Source organism: Dermacentor andersoni, chromosome 2 (assembly GCF_023375885.2).
Source record: "Dermacentor andersoni chromosome 2, qqDerAnde1_hic_scaffold, whole genome shotgun sequence".
In the NCBI taxonomy this organism is placed as follows: domain Eukaryota; kingdom Metazoa; phylum Arthropoda; class Arachnida; order Ixodida; family Ixodidae; genus Dermacentor; species Dermacentor andersoni.
In genome coordinates this window covers 226,616,354-226,636,920 of record NC_092815.1, presented here as the reverse complement: position 1 = coordinate 226,636,920, position 20,567 = coordinate 226,616,354, and the positions used below count along the sequence as shown (strand labels likewise).

The 20,567-nt window shown below is 49.0% G+C and overlaps 1 protein-coding gene across 1 annotated transcript in view; it reads right to left on the bottom strand.

The window, feature by feature from the left end:
* The window catches only part of LOC126539977 (dual oxidase maturation factor 2-like), a 449,790-nt gene that overhangs the window by 24,589 nt on the left and 404,634 nt on the right, over positions 1-20,567 (bottom strand). The gene's annotated exons all lie outside the window — the stretch shown is intronic.

The following is a 20,567-nucleotide window of genomic DNA, read 5'->3' as shown; positions in this document are numbered from 1 at the left end:
AAGAAAGAGAAGAGGGCCAAGTAGCGAGTTTTGCGAGACATCAGAGTGAACACTGTTAAGCTCTAAGTCAGTGATGTTGATCGTAACTTACTGGGAGCGGTTAGTTGAAAAACACTTAAGCCACGTAAGTAATATCCTATGTAGGTTTAGAAGACGAAGCTTATCTAGTAGTAGTTTATAGCATACCTTGTCAAATTCTTTCGAAAAATATAAAAATGTGTTATCTCCGAATGAGGGTCGATCAAGGATGACTCTGAGTTTATGCATGAGTGGTACTAGTTACGCTTCACAAGAGCATGTCTCTCTGAAGCCGTGCTGCACGCGAGGGCACAAAAGAGTATGATTGAAGAAAGCTAGCGAGACAAGAAAAAAATGCTCTAAATTTTACAGAGAATGCTATTAAGTGAAATCAGCTAGTATAGGTAATTGGGGAATGCGTTTTACCTGACCTATGTAGTGGAATCATCTTGCCGACTTCCCACTCAGCCCGTAAAAGCCTGTGTCAAGCGAATGTTCGAAAACTTTGTTATTATTATTGAGGAATAGGCAGCAGCGCTTTTCAAGAACGGCTAATGAAATCGCAGTCAGGTGATGGTTAAAATCTAGTACTGTTAATTATGCTCTCTACACCAGCAGGGTCAATTATTATTGGAAATATTAGTGAATGGTTGTAAAAGTTTCCAGCAGGTAAGCAGACATTGAAAGTGTCAGAAAAATTTACGGAATCATCGTTCAGGAGAGATGCGCATTTGATTGATGGAACGGTGTTACCTGTGTGATCGAATAAGCTAACGTCACCTTTGTCGATGGGGTTTGTAGTGCGCAAAACTTTCTTAGTATATGTTTAAAGCGTTGATGGCACATTCTTAGAATAGAAGTTGTCTTTGGCGCTTTTAAGCGCGCTTGTGCACGACTAAGAGGCAACTTCCTAAGTTCTTTACCGAGCGACATTCCAACTAGTTTTGGCTGATCTATACAGGCATATTTTTTATTGCCTGAGAGGCATTTAGTATAGCTGTTGTACCATAGCGCTTTATGACTAGAGGTGACTGTGCCTAAGGGGATGTATCTGTTTGTGAGTTCATTATTCCCAGGAAGGAACATGTTCCAATTCAAGTAAACATCTCGCTGGTCGACATGTTGCAAAATCGTGTCAAGAAATGTGCACAGGCACTGGTCTATAGCATTAAAGTTACTTTTATTGAAGTTAGATAAGGTTCTAGATTTGTTTTCAGCTTTGGGACACTATATCTTGATTGTACACGATAGTAACCTCTCATCGCTTAAAGCAGGCATGTGGTTGATATCTGACACGATGCTAGGATGAGACTGCAGTACGGTAAGCGACCGGGCTAGTTGGTGCGGATCCATGACATGTAAGAGCGCGAACTTGGACACAGGACGGCGAAAGGACGCAGACAAGCGCTACATGAGATTTCAGCAACAGGCAGGGAATGTTGGCGTTAGAACAAGGTGTCCTTCTAGGCTCTCATATATGCGCAAGTGAAAAGACTGGGCAGAAATGAAAAAATTTTTTGGCTAAGGTTGAAAATGGATGGAATTTCCAGCAAATCTTTGGAATAATAAAGTTACCTAGTAAAGCAAAGGCAGGGCTGGATTACTAACAAAGAAAAAATTTAGTAACGTCATGCAGAGGCTCTATAACGTCAAACTATTCCAAACTTTTCCATTCCAATTCTGGAATCAGCACATCGCGATTGGTCAAAACCTTTTTTCGACCACCCCCACTTCATCTATCTGTCACGCGACGTCACAAAAACCGCGACAGCTCCCCATCTGATATGACGTGTACACACTGATTATGCATAATTTGACCGAATAAAACAAAAATAGTTATTTCTGATTCGACGCCTTTTTGTCATTAGCCCTCGGCTATTGGTCAAAACTTTTCGGGCTGCACCCGCCTCACCTGCCTCTCATGCAACGTCACAAAACCGTAAAAACTTACCGCGTCAAAGTGACGTGTACGCGCTAAAATGTATTAATATGCGGAACAAAACTGAATTTTCTTCTGACTATTCGCAGGCTGCCCCGTTTTCAAAGGAACAGAAGATGGCTGCCGCTGATCGCTTCGACACTGGCTATTCGCCCCTGCCGGGGAGCAGGGGTTTATTTGCGTGTAACAAAACATTTTGCGTGGCCGTGTAACGTTATCGAGAACTTTCGACACGTGTACGACCTCGTTCTGCAAACTTTTCTTTGCTGAGGGTCCGTTTTAGCGTCATTCTTAAGCTTCCGCTGCAAGCCACCGCGATTGTCGACGAGACACCGCAAGCTAAGTAAGAGAAAGCGGACCAATCGCAGACGCGGGCACCACCCTCTTCATCCGGTTATGATATTCAGTGCAGTGGCTCGGCCCCATCGAATCCTTCTCCACTTGAGCATGCTCCTCGCCTCTTGTTAGCCAATTAGATAAGACAAGCGGCTTAGTGCAGGCAACGTTATTCGTTTTTCAAGCAAACAAAAGTGACCGTCTATGAACGAGGGGAGCATTTGATTGGTTATTTGAGACAACCCTGCGGGTGACCGCCTGATGCTTGTGCCGGCGGTTACGCAAATTTGACGTCAGGAGATTGAAATATGATTGGAAGAATGATGGGTGTAACGTTAAGGGAAAAGAAAAGAGCAGATTGGGTGAGGGAACAAACGCGATTTAATGACATCTTAGTTGAAATCAAGAGAAAGAAATGGGCATGGGCAGGACATGTAATGAGGAGGGAAGGTAACCGATGGTCATTAAGGGTTACGCGCTGGATCCCAAGGGAAGGGAAGCGTAGAAAAGAGCGGCAGAAAGTTAGGTGGGTGGATGAGATTACGAAGTTTGCAGGGACAACATGGCCACAATTAGTACATGACCGGGGTAGTTGGAGAAGTATGGGAGAGGCCTTTGCCCTGCAGTGGGCGTAACCAGGCTGATGATGATGATGATTGGATTAAAAATATATTGGGATAGTTTTACGTTATACGACCCCAGATCATCAATAAACTTGCAGAGCAACCAAGGGCAGGATAACAGACGGCGACAATTTTTTTTAGAGCGTAGCTCGTTAGCCGGCGTTCCTGCGTTTTGCGTCGCCATTGTGCCGCTTTGTTGTTCCTCGCCGTAACAAGCTCCGTAGCCGGGGCCAGCGCGCTGCTCTAGCTGCGTGCGCTCCCGGCGCACGCAGCTAGAGGCGATGAAACGTGTCGCCCGATGAAGACAAGTACACGTGTCAATGCGGTTGTGCAGGAGACAACTCAGGTCACTCCATTTCAACTGGTCTATAGCCGCCCAGTAAGAGCCACACTGGATGCTATGTTGCCAGTAGATGATGACAATCCGTACGACGTCGACGACTTCCTACAACGAGCTGAAGAAGCCCGGCAGTTGGCACGGTTCTGCATACGCCAGCAACAACGTAGGGAAGCAAGCCACTACAACCTGCGCCGCAGAGAAGTTAAGTACCACCCAGGCGCTAAAGTGTGGGTATGGACACCAGTACATCGTCGCGGGCTATGTGAAAACTCCTTCGCCGATACTTTGGACCTTAGGAGGTTAATCGCCGAGGAGGTGACCTGAATTACGAAGTCATCCCTCATGAACAAGAGCGATCAAAGCGACACAGCCATGTTGAGGTCGTTCGTACACGTAGTCCGCATGAAGCCTTACTACGACAGGCAACGCAAACACATCTATAGATCAATTTCTTTCTCACGCATCGGGACGACGCGTTTTCGGAGGGGGACTAATGCCGCGGAGAGCTCTGCACATGTCAGTTACGAGCACTCTCGTGAGGTACCATTCCAAGCGCCTCATCGCTAAAGCCCCTAGGCATTACTCATAGCATCGCCATTACTCATAGCAACGCCTCGCGCATAGCGCATGGCGATACAGCGCGTGTCAGCCGTGCACTCGCACACGGCAGCGCCCGAGTCTCCCGTCCAATGAGAAGTCACGGCGTGGCTCCTGGCCTTCGGGGCGCGTGAAAAGTGCGTTCGGCGTTGAGACGCGGTTGACTGTGGAATAGGCTCCGGTTGACCCTTCTTTTAAATTCTGTGCATGCTTAATGTTGAGTTTCCGGGCACAAGTTCGCCCACAATAAACCAGTTTGTTTAGTATGCTTCATTGAAGACTGCGACAATATGACATAGGGGAGGTACTATATGGGAGGGGATTCGAGGCTGTATATTTGCCCGTTTCCATAATGTGCAATAAATTTGTTTGCTAACACAACTCCGGTATCAACATAACCATTTATCAGCACTTCAAGAGGTGTTGTGTTAGTTTTGTTACCCATGAGAGCTTTAATTTCTTTCCAGATCAGCTTATGGTTGTTCCGTATGAGCGAGAACTCATTTCTGTAAAAAGATGACTTTGCTTTCTTAAGATCGGTGTTAAGTGTATTACGAAACTTTTTCTGCTAGGCTATAGTATCGGAACTTCCTGTTTTGAGAAAACCGGAGAACATCAAGTTTTTTTTGTTCTATTCTTACAAAAAGAACCTTAATTATCCAATATTTTCGAGCATTTCTGTGCTTTTTAATTGCTACCACAGGAAAAGCGACATTATAATGGTTAATCACTTTTGTTATAAAATTATCGTATGGGTCATTTGTCTCAGTTGCACTGTAAACATCTGCCCAATTTGTTGTTGTCATGAATTCACAGAAGATTGCGATATTATTAGATTCACTGGTTCTACTTGAGTAAATAGGAGAAGTTCGTTTTTTTACTGAAAGGAAAAACAATACAGAGCGCAATAAGTGGTCGCTTAGACCCAAGGAAAACACTCCAGAAAGGATTGCGTCACGAGGAAGTTTATGTACCAGAGATCTATTGAGGTTGATGACGATTTGTTTACTCGTGTTCACGACTCAATCATGTTAGCACAGCCAAACAGAAGCATCAGTTCTGTTAGGGCCACTTGAATAGGAGATCTAGCCATAATATCAATATTAAAATCCCCAATCGCAATAACGCGCTATTTCTTCGAATTCGCATTTTTTAAGAACTCAATAAACTGAATAAAGGCCTCTGTGCTTCCTTCTGTGGCGCGGTACAGCACAATTACAAAAATGTTGCGGTGTTCTACACTAACAGGCTCAAAATTATCCAAAATACCCGTGTAATCAGTGTGGATGTCGAAAGATGGGCTTTTGCGCATGTATAGGGTCACACCACCGCCTCGTTTACCTGAATTTAGTGATGTGTTTGTAGCCAGAGAACTGAAAGACGTGTTCGTCCGAGCGAAACCATGTCCTAGTAAAAGCAAAGAAATCGAAAGTGTAGTTAATCTGTTCTATTTGTGCCTCGACTTGCTCGGCCTCGTTTCTTAGGCTTTGCGCATTTAAGTGATAAAAGGATAGGCTATTGTTTTTACCATAGCCAGATATCTTTAGCAGTTCTTGAAATGAATCAGCAGAAAAATAGGCCATACTTCAACTTCTTTTCAAAGGGAAAAACACAAAGGCACACAGTTCTAGACAATTGTGCCTAAATCACTCGCATTGTTAATGCAAAATGGCGCGCGTACTTGGTTCATTTGGAGCAGATACCTTCCCTTCCTTGGTTCCTCGGCGGCTCTTGCCTTCGTGACCCACAGTAGCTTGTTGTTTTGCGCAGTTATGTTGCCAAAAAAACTGAATATTCGTATTGCATTGCTTGAAGAGTGCTACGCTTGCAATCCACTGTGCTTTTGTGGACTGTTTGCAGAACCTGATGAGCACTACAGCAATTTTGTTGGAACGAGAGGGAATACGATGCAGCCCATCAACATAATTCTTTCTAAGCGCTGGCAGATCAAGCTTGACAGCGAGATCATTACGTTTCTCCATTAAACCTTCGCGTTCAGTTTCAGGCAAGCCATGGGGTTCCATGTTTTGTTTACTGCTGTGTTGATTTATGGCATTGAGCTCATTGCGTAATTCTGCAGTTTTTTTCTTTGTCATTCGCTGCTTCGAAAATATCAACTCTCGTCTGCAGGGCTTCGATTTTCTTATCGTGTTCATTTCGAGCTTCCATGAGCTTATCATACGTATCAGACATGTGCTGCACAGACGACTCAATGCTGCTCACTACATCTTTAAGACCAGATATCTGATCGACCTTCACTGTAAGCGCAGCAAGCATTCTACTTATGCGCGCCAGCTGCCTGCTAAACCCAATGGGCACATTACTTTCGTGCTGTCGTACAGTGTCAGCGCTTCGAGACGCTGTGCCGCGACATGTCTGACTCTTCATTTTGGCTTTGGCTTCCGCGTTTTTTCATCTATACGTGCGCTCCAACACCTGAGCACTTTCCCAGATGATAACGTAGACCGCATTGCGCACATGTCATATAATCGTCATCAGCCAGTAATTCCTCGAAACATGCTAGCCATGATCCGCCAAGGTCAGTGCTCATCGCAATGCACAGGTTGCAGAGGAGGAGGAGGAATAAACTTTATTAGTTGAAATGAGCCGACGGTAAAATCGTCCGAGGTGGGCGGCGTCCCTAGTCCAGGATGCCGTGGGCTTGAGCTGATAGCTTGGCCCTGCTCACCAGGCGATGCTGGTCTTCAGGGCTCGAGCTTATCATTTGGGCCTCCCACTGCTCGACGGTTGGTCCGGTGATGGGCGGTGTCGATGGATTTTGTTGACATTCCCATACCATGTGGTAGAGGGTATTGGGCGTAGAGCAGAAGGCGCATTTGTGAGTATAGGTCGTAGGGTACTTTGCGTGTAGCAGGGTGCCGTGCGGGAATGTGCCGGTCTGTAGTTTTCGGAAGATCACCGCCTCTTCTCTTGTCAGCTGGGGATGCGGGGGTGGATAGATCCTTCTACCCAGTCTGTAGTGGCTCAGGATATCGGCGTATCTTTTCGGGACGCTATCTTGTTGGTCTACCGGTGCTCGTGAACCTGGTGGGATAGCCCGGAGAATGTGATCTCGGGCAGCGGCATTAGCCGCTACATTACCCGCCAGGGACTCGTGTCCCGGGGCCCAGACAATGTACACCTCTGGAAAATTGTCTCGCTTTTCGAGGATGCTCAGGGCTTGTTTGGAAATGCGGCCCTTTTGGTAATTTCTACATGCTGTTTGTGAGTCGGTGATGATCGTGATTAGATCTTCCTCTCGCTGGCCTGTAGTGGCCGCCAGGGGTATCGCCGTTTCTTCCGCGCAGTCGATGTCTGGAGTGCTTACCGAGGCCGCTGCTACCTCTTGTCCTTGGCCGTCGATCACGCTGATAGCGTGGGCCGCTCTGTTCTTGTACTTTGCCGCGTCGGTGTATCGGACTTCTCCTTGTTTTGGTCCTTCGTAGGCCTTACGCAGAGCTTTCACTCTCGCTCGCCTCCTTTCTCTGTGGTATTCAGGGTGCATGTTTCTCGGGATGCTGGCCAACGTGATCTTCTCCCTCAGGGGTAGAGGAACCCGCTGTTTTCTGGACTCATATTCGACTGGGTAGCCCAGTCTTATTAGCGTGTCCCTACCCGTGCTGGTGAGCTTGAGTCGCTCTATCTGGCTCGTCTTGTGGGCCTCTACTAGTTCCTCCCAAGTATTGTGGATGCCCAGGCTGAGTAGCTTCTCCGTCGACGTCGTCGGTGGAAGCCCCAGTGCCAGCTTGTAGGTCTTTCGTATTAGGGTGTTCAATTTGTCTCTCTCGCTGTTCTTGAGACCCAGGTACGGGGTGCCGTAAGTGACTCTGCTGATTACCAGGGCTTGTATTAATCTGATTGTGTCCTGCTCTTTCAGGCCGTGCTTTTTGTTTGTCACTCTTCGCACCAAGTGCGCGACTTGGGTAACTGTCGCTTGCAGTTTTTTAATGGCGGCGAGACCGGCACCGTCCTTCTGGAGAGTGAGGCCCAGAATACAGAGTGTGTCCACCTTGGGTATGTTGACTCCATTTAGTGTCAACGTTGGGCCAGGTGTCTCCTGCGGAGGCCGCCCTCTTGTCCTCTTTTTGAGGATCAGGAGCTCCGACTTTTCCGGCGCGCATGAAAGACCGCAGCGGTGCAGATAATGCTCGGTCCTGTCGATGGCTTCCTGCAGGGCGTCTTGTTGTTCGCCCGCCGATCCCGTGCACGTCCACATGGTCAGGTCGTCTGCATACATTGCGTGACGGATACCCCTGATGTTCTCCAAGAGGTTAGGCAATCCCCTCATCGCTATATTGAACAGCAACGGGGAGATCACCGACCCCTGGGGGGTTCCTTTCTGCGGTATTTGGAACTTCTCGGTCCTGAGATTTCCCAGGCCTATGGTCACCGTTCTACCTGTCAGGAAGTCCCGGACGTAGTTGTATGTCCGCCGTCCGCAGTTGGTATGTTGTAGGCTGTTTAGCACTGCTTCGTGTGAGACGTTGTCAAAGGCTCCCTTCTCGTCGAGTGCCAGGATGGCACTCTTGTGGCATGTGCTGAGGCCGTCGATGACTTCTTTAAGCTGAAGTAGAATGTCCTGGGTGGAGAGGTTAGGCCGGAAACCGAACACAGTGTTCGGCAGGTGCCCACCTTCTTCCAGGTAGGGCGAGAGACGATTGTGGACCATGTGCTCGAAGAGTTTTCCCGCGCATGACGTGAGAGAGATCGGACGCAGGTTCTGTAGGTTGATGGGCTTGCCGGGTTTCGGGATCATCGTTACGTCCGCGTGCTTCCAGGAAGCCGGTATACTGCCGTTCTCCCAGCTTTCATTGATAAACTTCAGTAAACTCTCCGTTGCCCCGTCGTCCAGGTTACGGAGGGTCTTGTTAATTTTATCCCTGCCGGGCGTCGTGTTTCTTGTGAGATTTCTTAAGGCTGCCACGACCTCCGACTTGGTGAAAGATTGGTCTAAATCCGGATTGGGTTCCCCCTCGTACTCCGGGTGAATGACCGGCTGCGTCTTCCGTTGTTGCTCGTCTCCGATGTATTTCTCGGTGATGGCTTCGAGCGCTTCTTCTTCAGTTCCCTGGAAGTTGTGTATAAGTCTTTGTATGTGTTGCCCCGTGACAGTTTTTGATTCCGTCTTCGCCAGAAGGGTCTTTAGAATGGCCCAGGTCTTTCGGTTGCTGAGGGTTCCCTGTAACTGGTCGCACATTTGATTCCAGTTCTGACGTCCGAGTTTTTCAGCATACTCCTCCGCCTGCCGCGAGACTGCGGCAATGCGGATCTTGAGTTTGCGGTTTCTCTTCTGCTTCTTCCATCTCTTCAAAAGTCCTCGCCTGGCCTCCCAGAGGTGAAGTAGGTGTGGGTCGACTTCGGGATTGTCCGCAGTGAGTTGGATGGTCTTTGTGTACTTGGTAACCAAGTCCATCACGTTCTTGGTCCACTCCTCGATGTCCTCTAGGCTTCTGGGGTGTTCGTCTTTCCGGAAAGCAGGCCAGTCCGTAATTTTGGCCTGACCTAATCTCACAGGGGTTTTGTGGTGCATGATTTCAGTCTGGATGATATGATGGTCGCTGCCCAGAGTCTCGTCCAGTCTCGACCACTCGACTTGCCTTAAGCCAGTGGAGAAGGTCAGGTCTGGGCTGGTGTCTCTGGAGAAACTGTTGCCGATTCTAGTTGGTATTAGAGGATCGGTCCACAACGTCAGCTGGTGGTGTTGTGCCGCGTTGTGCACGTCCATACCCTTCTTGTTGGTTGATCGGTAGCCCCAAGCCACATGTGGAGCGTTAAAGTCACCCACCACGAGAAGTTTTTGACCGTTGGTGACTTTCTTCACTTCTCTCAGGAACTTGTCCAAGTCCTTTAGTGTGTCGCGCGGAGGACTGTATACATTCAGGATGTAGAGGCTCTGCAGGGTTTTCTTGGGAGGAACCAGCTCAATCAGAGTGTGTTCGATTCTGTGGTTGATTTGGTGCTGCTGCGTCGTGTAGTGCTTCTTGATGAGGACGGCGGTCCGGGTCCTTCCTTGGGCAATGTGCGTTTTGTAGCCGCGCATCGTAATATTATTTGTTTCTGTTTCCTGTAACGCGATGACGTCAGGTTGGTGTAGGGTGCATAGGTGAAGTAAATTTTGCCGTTTCCGACTTATTCCTCTGCAATTCCACTGCCAAATTTTGAGGGTTTCGGTCGCTTCTTTCTTCTTTGCTATCTCATTCGCCATCTTGGCTTCCCAGAGTCTCGTTCATCTGGGCTTCTCTGATGGGGTATTTTGGCTTTTTCCTTGCCTGCTCTTTTTCCCTTTCTAGAATGGAGATGCGTTGGTTGAGTTCGTTGCCCATCTGGGTGATCTCCTGGCGGAGCGTTTGTACGGCTGCTTGGACGGTGGCTGCCACAGATTTGCTTATGGTGTCGACGGCCTGAGCCAGTTCGGCTCGGAACTCATTTCTCAGTTCGGCCTTGTCTTCGGTTCGGGCCTTGTTCATCTTGTACTCTATTCCCGAATCGAGGTCCTCCATCGGGGGAGTATGTTCCCTCGGCGGCGTTGGTGTTGTGGTCAGTTTCTGCTGTTTTTGCAATTCGTCAATGAGATGTTGGAGCTTCCTCTCCAGGGCTTGTTCCCTGGCCTGAGCTCTTCTGTCGCGTTCCTCCTGACGACCTTCTTGGTCTTCTAGACGTTTCATGAGCACTTCATTCCGCTTCATCAGGTCGGCGTTTTGCCTTCTAAGAGAAGAGATGGTTTCCTCGTATCTCGAATTTCGCTCTTGTGTCGGCAGTGAGGGAAATGAGTCGGTTGTCGACTTGGAACTGGCTATCACTTCCGCCCAGGTGATCTTCTGCTGTTGTTGCTGTGGCTTACTTGTTCCATATTGCGAGGAGCTTGAACTTGTCTCCCTTGTCATAGGTGGTTGTCGGCCTCTTGATTGACTTCTCTCCCTCACGTACAGGGGTGGGGGTCTTGGCTTGAGCCTTTTCTCGCACTCCTTGCTTGCCGTCTCGTGAGGTAGTCCACATAGTTTGCACTGCAACTGGCAATCATGATCTGCTTGTGGGTTCTGCACCCCGCACCGGTTGCAGATATGTTTGTCTGGGTTGGGGCATACGTCCTGCCGGTGGCCGATTTCTCCGCAGGCCTTGCAATACTGTACCGATCTGCGGTATGGGCGACAACGTGTGTACGAGCCGGCCACCTTCACATAGAAAGGGATGTGCGGACCTTCGAAGGTGATAACTGCTGAGGTGGATTTGCCGAGCATTCTCGCATGCAGGATGCCACAGTTGTTGGCTGCCAGTAGTTCCGAAAGTCGTTTCTCCGTCGTACACGCAGCGATACCGTGCACGACTCCACGTACTGTTCCTGGGAGCGGTTTGATGTAGTTCGATGCTGCTGAAGGGAACCGAGCTTCAGTGCGCAGTCCTCGTCTGCGGTGCTGGCAATTATCAGGTTCTGCTTCCACTGCGTTTGGATGGTTACGTTCGCGCAAAATTCTTTGAAAGGAGAACCACTTGCCCTTGCAAGTCCTTCGGTGATCTTCTCGTCCGGCCAGCTGGACAGTTTCATGCCGGTTCTTGGTCGGTATACCACCTTGTAATCATTCTCTGGCAGCGGCGGCGTCACGCGTCGCGGCGGTGGCTTGCCGTTGGTTCGGCTTCCCTGATCTTGCTGCCGTTGGTGGTTGCTGTTGGCTTGCATGCTTGCTTCCACTCTCGGGTTGCTCCTCTCGTTCAGTCCTCCTTGCTGGTTGTGGGGGTTTTCTTGCTTTCCTCCCTCTTGTATGCGGTCCTCGTTCAGCGCCTTCTTGTTTTTTCTTGCCTTGATTGCTTGGAACCATGGGCCAGCTTGACTCAGCGTCTTGCCGCTGTTCTCGTCGAATTCCATGTTGCTCTGGACGGCTGTGGAGTCTTGGCTATTGTTCTCTATGTCCATTTCGTGAGCACTGCCGTTCGTTTCTCCTGCCATTCTCGGTGCTCGCGAGGCCACGCGGGCCCGCTCCTGGGGCGCGTGCGGCGTTCGGAGAACGGTGTTCGAATATGTCGAGGTGCTCGATGCTCGGTGTGTCAAGGTAAACAAATCCACTCACCGCGGTAATTCTGGCGACTTTCGATGCCGATTGCCTTGTCGAGTTCAATGACACAAAATCGTGAAGTTTGGTTAAGGTTAACTGCAATAACTCGCGATAAAAGCAGCAGCCCATGCGAAGCGCGTCCGCTCCACTCCAGGTTGCAGAAATACAAAATTTACAAAATGTTGGCGCACTGGAGGTTTCCATAGAACGCTTGTACACGCATTACACGAAAAAAAAAAAAAGCACTTGCTCGGGCAGTAGGGGCAGCAGCAAAAAAGTAGGAATGTATAGAAGTGCGAAATAATCACATTCCCTCTTATCACATTCGCATTGAGTCACCTTTAGATCGTTTGTGCATGAGTGTGCATTAACCACTGCGATATTTTTTTTTTGATTTGCTATCGGCCATCAAACGATGGGCAGAATTTTTCTTCGCATTTATATGATGCTTTAAATGTTATTATTGTTACGTTCCCTTACGCACCCATTTTCATTTTAGGTGACTTTAGTTTCCGTAAAATTGATTGGTCCGGTCGTTTTCCTGTTCTCAAAGAGTCCTCAAGTGAAAGTGCCGCCTTCGTGAAAATATGCTGTGATTTTAACTTCACTCAGTTAGTCACTACTCCAACGAGAGCTACTTTGCCCACCGCTAACGTACTTGGTCTAATTCTAACAACAGCTCCTGATCTCGGGAATTCATTTTTTACCAGGACTGAGCGACCACTGTGTAATTAACTTTTCAATTAAAGCCACTGTTAAACGCCCCACCAGTGACTCCATCAGAGATTATGACAAGGTCGATTTTTCAGTTAATAATAGTGAGCTAGCAGCCTTCTTGGAAAGCTGCATGCCCAGTTTTTATGAGCGCTCTGTCGAAGAAAACTGGTCAATGATTAAAAAAAAATGTTCACTGCCTAGATCCTCTAGTGTCCATGGCATCTAGACACAGACGCATAGCCTTCACTGAAAGACTGTAACGCCAGAAAAGAATGCGAAGACCTCATCGAAACGTGGGAGGCCAAGCTCGTTTCCGAGGGCCAAGGAGGCAGCGAAGGCCAGAGGGTTCCTGGTATGAGGAGACCTCCCAGCTAGAGTAGAAGCGGGGCTTACCCCGGGATATCCGGCTTACCCCGGATGCAACGACCAGGGGAAAATCTCAATGACGCTGTCCATTATTGGAATGCATTGCGCAGGAGCTGCTGTCATTAGTCGTGTATTGGGAGTAATTGCACCGAAATTATAGTCGCAACAGAGGGCCCATATAAAAGCAGAAGTTTTGCTAAATATGCGAGGACGAGTAAAAAAAGAGTATGCCAATGCAAATATATGACTAACGGCGTACTTTATTTAAAAGTAGTATCCATGAGCATTTAGACATTTGTCCCACTGAATTACGAGTCGCATCATTCCCGTCTCATAAAACTCCTTGGGTTGCTACTCCAAAAAGTCTGTAACTGACTCTTTCACGTCATCGTCCGACACGAATCTGGTTTCCTTCAGCAGTTTCTTTCAAATACTCCAAAATGTGGAAGTCGCAAGGCGACAGGTCCGGGCTGTGTGTCAGATGTTGCAGCATTTCCCACTTAGCCAGTTTTGTATTAACCACATCAGTAACGTGAGGACGGGCATTGTCGAGGAGCAGGATGACCCCATTCCTCAATTTTCCACGTCGTTTGTTTTTGATTGGGACACACACCGATCCGCCTTTCTACAATATCAAAAACGATTGAAAGTCTCTCCAGGTTTAGCAAATGGCCGCTGACGAACAAAAACATCATTCTGGCGGAAATGACGGCCTTTGCTTTCCTTGGGGGTGTTGAATTCAGATGTTTCTACTGTAAGCTGTGTCGCCCTGTTTCAGGCTCTCAGTAGTGGCACAATTATTCGTTGCCGGTCCCAATTGCAGACAAGAAGTCGTCACCGTCATTGTCACACCGGATTATATGAGTCAAGGGAGCGCCGAACCTCTTCGTCTTCTGATGGTGGTTCAACATTTTGGGCATCCATGGCGCACACAAGATCCGATAACCGAGGTGTTCATAAATTATGCTTTGACCCAAACCTTGACTGATGGCCATACGCCCTGCCAATTCATCGATGCTTATTCTCCGTTCTTGCCTAATAAGCCTTTGCAATTGTGTTTGGGTGATTGCACGATGGCTTTGGCTTTGGTCTTGGATCGTCTTTGCAACGTTCACATCCTTTGAACTGTTTTCTCCAACGCTTCACAGTGGCCAAGGAAATTCAATGCTCAACGTACACGGCAGCCATATGGCGACTAATTTCTTGTTGGGAAACATCTTCAGCTGCCAAAAACCTCACGACACTACGCTGTTCACCTTCTCGAGTGTCCATCATGCCATGAAACCAAGTTCAACCCAGTGTACGAGAGCATAAGAGGGCCCTTCACCAGGCCACATAACAAATTTTGCTTATTCGCTGAAAGTTGTTAGGTGTCTTCTAGGGAATGTACTTCCGCAAAAATTTTCCAAGTCGGCTCAGTAATAGCCGTGATAGGAATATTTCAGTGCCGCGAACCCATGATTTCAGGAGGCGAGCTCCACTGCATAGTGAGTCTCTTCACTCGCCCCGCCTAGCCTCCGCAAACGAAATTCCTACCTTGCGTTCCCCCATGCCGGACCTCGAAGATCGCGTGACACATAGGTCATGGGCCCCGCCTTCACCTTTTTTTTCTCCTCGCTTTTTTTTTTCGGCGCTACGCACTTCCGCCGACGGCGTCGCGCGCGACCTGTTGTATCGTTCGCGCAGCCCAGCATCTTGCACGCTGTGCACAAGGAAGCATGACTAGCGGTATAATTCAGTGCTACACGAATACTGAGGCAGAACAAGTGGATTGCAAAACATGATCACGCGCTGGAACACGGTAGAAAATGGCATAGTTTCACTATCTGCGCACGTGACTGCACGACCGTGAAAACAAGCTGACGAAGCGAAAGTACATCTCTGTTGGGAGGAAGAAGAAGATGACGAACCTGCTGCTAGCCTGTCTGAGTAGCTCTGCCTACATTTATCATTATTTTCGTTATTTTCTGGTAATATTACTGGTCAGAACTGTTCAAGACGTCTGTCGACTCGAAAAGGTACTTTCCGTATCGGAGACCGACGGGTGCTGCGCCACCCGCCGCCTCAGAAAGTGCTAGAAGGAACCAAGCTGGCACCGACGAGCACCCCGCCATGACCTCCCAAGGGCTGACACCGGGTCAGAAACGCCACCTGGTTTGTACAAGCCAGCCTGACTGCAAGCGACAAGACACTGGTGAATCTGAAGACGAGTCAACTATCATCGAGGACGACAACGAGGTGAACCCTTCAGACCTAGACATGGACGAGGGTGGTTTCCAAATTGTGCGCCATCGTAAAGACAGGGCGGAGGGCATTCCAGTGTTAATCACTGCAGCATCCGAAAGAGATGATTTAAGGCAAGTAAACCCTATTGTCCTGTATTCTGAGCTTGAAACGATTCTCGGTGGAGCACCAGGGAAGAGCCACTTCACAGCACAGGGAGCATTGCTCTTAGATGTAGAGACAGAAGGACAAGCCAACGTCCTTCTAGTGACCAAGAATATCAGCGGCATAGTCATATCTGCCCGTGTCCCAAACAGTTATATGAAAAACACGTGCATTGTTATAGGAGTCCCTAAATGGAACTCGGATGAAGAGCTGCTCACCTACCTGAGACCTCAGGGAGTATTCCATGCAAGAAGAATCATCCGTCGAGTCCAAACCTCGTTATCTGAATGAGAGTCAAGGCGCACTAACTCGATGGTTCTCACATTTGCTCCAAATTCTGAACGCCCGGAGAAGATCAACCTTGGTTTCACCAGACACGAGCTTGCCGACTACGTGGAGACACCACCACGCTGTTTTAAGTGTCAGCGCTTCGAACACATCGCTAAGTACTGTCGTGGGGAACAGAGGTGCAAGCGCTGTGGGGGACCTCATGACTTTAAGACGTGTGCAAGTAAAGACAACTTTGTGTGTGCAAATTGCGGCGGTGACCATCTTGCTAGCTACGGTCGATGTCCTGCGCGGACAACTGCTCAGTGAAGAAATAAGTTGTTTGTTCTGGGTCCAAAGAGTGAAAGCGCACCATCGAACACAAAGAAGACGTCCAGAGCGCCACAACTAACTGGTTTGGAAACAGAGTACGCATCTCATTTCCCGCGTCCCACACCGATAAACGAAGTTATTGAGCCAAAGCAAACGGTCCCAGCCGCTGAGAAACCTGTTCGAAAAGAGTCCGAAAAACGCACCTATGCGGCCGCAGTAAACCGACCTCAAGTAGCACTTGGAAACAGTCAGCAGGAAATTTGCCAGCATGTGATACGCGCTTTGTTCACGGCACTACGTTCCCACGTCGCGAAGATGCCTGCTAGTTCAACGAAGGATGTGCTGAATGCAGTACTGGCTCTTGAGTCAGTAATACTCTGCTCTACTTCCACATACCCTAAGTAGCATAATGGCAATTTCCCGCCCACTTGGTCCATTCCGTCGTCCAAAAGTGCCCTTAATAATGCAATGAAACTGCACCGGTATTCTACAGCGTCTTTCTGAACTCAGCCTTTTCCTTCGAGACATACCTATACCAATTCTAGCCCTCTCGGAGGCCGGCCTTCCAAATGGAAGGACGATCCCGGGGTACATCAGACAAAAATCCGAGTATACCGTCATTTGCAAATGGAAGTGCAATGATATACATCAAGCGAGAAATACCTCACGTCACCTTACCAGTGCAAGACCTTTGTTCTACCTTCTTGGAAGTCGCCGCTGTGCAAGCGTGCCGCGCAGGAAGGTCTCCATGGAGGCGTTTATATAGGACCTTTGCATTCGTTGCCCCTCTCCTAGAATAATCTGTGGCGACTTTAACGCACATCATTTGCTTTGGGGTGGTAAGACTGCAGATTCCCGAGGCAAGGAACTTGTCGCAGCCGCGGATGCTGCTGACTTATGCATCGCGAACGATGGCAAACCGACTTTCTTCAGACCACCAGATTCATGGAGTGCCATAGACCTCGTGATCCATTCTACAGACCTTGTCGTATCGTCAACAACGGCCCCAGACAGGATGGGCAGTGACCACTTTCCGATCTTCACCAACATCACCGGATTTCACACACTGCTGGGCGACAATTCTGTGCTGTGACACGCTGGGACACATACAGAGAAACGTTGGATGAATCCCCTGGTGAGCTGTTCGCAGATATGTTGCGGAGCAAAAGAGTGGCTACCTCAATGTTGAAACTGTCAGATCATTTCCCTACCCCTGATTGGAAACTAAAGAACCTCTGCGCAGCGCGTAGGAGAGCGGAGCGAAAGCTAATCAGAAAAACGGGAAATCCATCTGCGAAAACTGAATGCAACAGGATAAACGCTGTCACCCGCCGTCGCACAAAAAGGTTAAGACTAGTTCAATGGGCTGCTTTCTGTGAGAGTTTGTCGGCGTTTACTCCCATGACAAGGATATGGGGAGTAATGAATAGCCTATCCGGAAAGATTCGCCTACACAGGCCATTCGAAGCACATGCTTTAAATCAAGGAAAATATTTGCAAACCCCTGCAGAAGATTTTGCAGACGTATACACATCTGGCAGATCAGCAGGAGTATCAAACCCTCTGTTGTCTGAAGCATTCCATACCATGGATACGCCGTTCACCTTTCGTGAGTTGGATTTGGCGCTTAGCAAATTAAGAAGACGCTGTGCTGTGGGTCCCGATTCGATCAGCAATCAGATGCTGACAAATCTGCCATATGAACGAAAACGAGCCCTTCTGGACATATTTAATCACGTCTGGAGCACACGAGAGATCCCAGAAGCGTGGAAGACAGCATGGATGGTGCCAGTGCTCAAGTCCGGAAAGGATCCTGCAAACCTCACCTCGTATCGGCCAGTATCGCTAACATCATGCGTATCAAAGTTGATGGAAAGACTAATATGTACGAGGTTAACATGGTATCTTGAGCAAGGAAATAGATTGCCATCATGTATGACCGGATTTCGTCCACGGTTGAGTGCCCAGGACCGTGTCTTGGATCTACTAAGCCATATCGAGCACCATCGCGTAGACGGCCTTTCCACACTCGCCATCTTTATGGACGTTGCCAAGGCATACGACTGTGTGCTTCATACAGGCATTATCAACGGACTCCGAGCCATGGGCGTCTCGGGAAATGCTCTTCGATTCGTCCATGAATTTCTCAGTGATCGATGTGTCCAAGTTAAGCTCGGAAGTATAATGAATCACAAGCGACGAATCTCCCTTGGCGTCCCACAAGGAAGTGTCCTATCTCCCTTGCTTTTTAACGTTGCCATGGCCAGCCTTCCAGATGCCCTGAAAGTAGGTCGGACGGCAGTTAAAATGTCCATCTACACAGATGGACATCTGCATTTGGATCTCGGGGTACCAACACAAACGTTTGGCCCGGATAGCCCAGGCCGCAATCTCCACTATCGATCGCCACTTATCCACGCTTGGCCGATCTTTATCAGCAGAAAAATCTGCCTTCATGCTTTTCTCGGGAGTGAGACGCAAGTCAATACGTCTGACGCTGGATATCAGAGGGCACTCAATTCTTCGTGCAGCTCATGTTCGATTCCTGGGCGTCACCATCGAGAACAAGCTACTATGGCGTGGTGCGGTCGAAAGTGTTGTGGCTGCATCAGTGCAAAGAGTCAACGCACTTCGTCGATTGGCAGGTGTACGCTGGGGAAAAAATCCTATATCCATGCTTAAACTGAACGCTGTGCCGGTAACAAGCCGCATTTTCTATCAGTTCCCTCTGATATCACCGTCATCGAGTCAAATCGAGCTCTTGGAGGCAGTGCACAGAAAGGGACTTCGCTTGGCGATGGGAGTTCCAACGGCGGCTTCAAACAAGAAAGTCACTAATGAGGCAGAGTCGCTTCTACTCCGCCTCTTGGCATCTCAGGCCTTGCTGACGGAGCTATTAAGGCTGGGCGAGTAACGCGCAGGCACGGCACTTCTCCGGCGGCTAAGAGCAAGAACTCGCTCACATTTCCATGCGGCGCTGAACACCTTCCGATTTTATGCGAAGCATATTACTAGAGCTCAACCCAGCTCCTCAGGCGCGGTGGTGTCGCCTTCAATGACCTTTGACCCCATGCCATACCACGTAACACCGTGACGTCACGACAGAGGAGAAACGGGGCTCCAACTCGCGCCGTCGCTCGCGGCGTCGCCTTCAAGGGTGACCACGTGACACCGTGACGTCACTACAGAGGAGAAGCGGGGCTCCAACTCGCGCCGTCGCTCGCGGCGTCGCGGCGGTATATAAGCAGCTGCGCTTGTTTCTAGGTGGCTTTGGCTCAACTCTTGCAAGATGGGCTGGGTGGGAATCGAACCAGGGTCTCCGGAGTGTGAGACGGAGACGCTACCACTGAGCCACGAGTACGATGCTTCAAAGCGGTACAAAAGCGCCTCTAGTGATGCGGTGTTGCCTTAGAAACGAGCTGTTTCTAAGGCTCAGGCGTGCGTCGCTTGCTCAGGCGCACATTTCGTTGCCGCGCCGAACGCTGCGTTGCTCGACGCTCACCGCGTGCAATGCGGGGCGCGTAGTCACTGCGCCGTAGCCCATTGTCTTACATCCCTTGGCAGGTCGACGGGAAGGCTATCGCGTTCCACTCTTGAAGGCGAAGCAGAGTAACGCATGCGTTGTTTCTTCGTCTAGCCGAACCAAATATAGCCAAGCAACAGCAGTTCACCTGGCTAAACAGTGGTTCAACAACTAAAATAAAGGCTAGTATGCTTCGCATCCTGGGCTTAACCTTAGCTAAGCCACAGCCATTTTTTAGGATTGGAATGGCCTAAACGAAGTCGCCTTGACCCGCCATGGTCTTTTTCAGACGTTACCTGCAGCCTCAATGTACCCCACCTACCGACGAAACGCACCATTTCAACTGCCGAAGCAAAGTTTATTGTGCTGTACCACTTAAGCACTGTGTTTCAAAGCCATCTACAAGTGTACACAGACGGCTCGGTGTGCGCACAAACAGATAGCTGTGTAGCGGCATTCTGCATACCATCCCTTGATGTGTCATGGTCTAGCCGACTGGATCGCGTTGTTTCCTCTACAACAGTAGAAAGCGCCGCAATCACCGCGGCTTTGCAGAAACTACGGGCCTTTTCTGCACAATATGTCGTGGTGCTGACGGATTCCAAGTCAGCATTACAGAGATTATATCGGGTTCTACCTCTAGAGAACTTTACAAGGCAGTCTCTGGCACTGATTGACGACCTAACGAGCAAAGGATTTAACACAAGGTTTCAGTGGATTCCATCACACGTAGGAATTGATGGACACGAGGAAGCTGACGCCCTTGCACGCCTAGCGCTGACATGTGTCCCAAAAGTGAAAGCCCCAAAAGCTTTTCGAAACCCTAAGGGTGCAATCCGTGTTCAATTTAGAGAGATGCACAAGAATCCACACGAATCCTGTGTGACTCATGGATTTACACGCGAACAAGCGACGCTTTTATACCGCATCAGGACCGACTCCCCGTACAACCCAGCTTGGTTATTCAAGACTGGGCTTCGCGCTTCCCCACTCTGTGTTTTCTGTGGTGACATTGGCGACATCGAACATTTCATTTGGCTATGCCCGCAGTTTGACACAGAAAGAAAAGCGA